Source organism: Orycteropus afer, unplaced genomic scaffold (genome assembly GCF_000298275.1).
Source record: "Orycteropus afer afer isolate SDZICR_OR568_19922 unplaced genomic scaffold, OryAfe1.0 scaffold00525, whole genome shotgun sequence".
Classification (NCBI taxonomy): Eukaryota; Metazoa; Chordata; class Mammalia; order Tubulidentata; family Orycteropodidae; genus Orycteropus; species Orycteropus afer.
Window position 1 is genome coordinate 1247890 of NW_006922112.1, and position 1073 is coordinate 1248962.

Consider the following 1073-nt stretch of genomic DNA (forward strand, 5'->3'; position numbering starts at 1 on the left):
CAAAAGAAGATGGAAGGAATATGCAGAGTCACTGTACCAAAAAAACAAAAACAAAAACAAACAACTGGTAGATCTTCATGCATTTCAGGAGGTGGCAAATGATCAAGAACCAATGGTACTGAAGGAGGAAGTTGAAGCTGCAATGAAGGAATTGGCAAAAAAACAAGGCTCCAGGAACTGATAGAATAGCCATTGAGATATTTCAACAAACAGATGCCACCCTGGAGGCACTTACTCGGTTATGCCAAGAGGTTTGGAAAACAGCTACCTGGCCAACTGACTGGAAGAGATCCATATTTGTACCCATTCCAAAAAAAAAGGTGATCCCACAGATTGTGGAAATTATCAAACAATATCATTAATCATTCTGCTGTGCATAGGTTTGCTATGAGTTGGAAACAACAGGACCTAACAGCAACAACAACATAATGCATACTGAAGACTGTACTCTTTGATTTTCATCAATAAGTATTTCAAGTCATGTTCACTTTAAGCAAGCAAGGTTGTATCATCTGCATGTCATTAGTTGTTAATGATTCTTCCTCCAATCCTGGTGGTCCATTCTTCTCCATAGAGTCCAGCCTCTTGGATTATTTGCTCAGCATACAGATTGAATAAGTATGGTGAAAGGTTACAACCGTGAAGCCCATCCTTCCTGATTTTAAACCATGGAGTATCCCCTTGTTCTGTTTGAAGGACAGCCTCTGGTCTATGTACAGTTTCCTCTAGACCACAATTAAGTGTTATGGAAATCTTATTCTTGGCAATGTTATCCATATTTTTTTATGACCACAGAGTTGAATCCTTTTCCATAGTCAATAAAACACAGATAAACATCTTTCTGGTGTTCTTTGCTTTCAGCTAAGATCCATCTGATATTAGCAAGGATATTCCTCAATCCATGTCCTCTTCTGAATCTAGCTTGTATTTCTGAAGTTCTTGGTCACTATACTACTGCAATCTTACTTTGAATTATCTTCAGCAAGATTTTACTTGTGTGTGATATTAATGATACTATTTGATAATTTCCACATTCTGTTGGATCACCTTTCTTTGGAATGGGCACAAATACC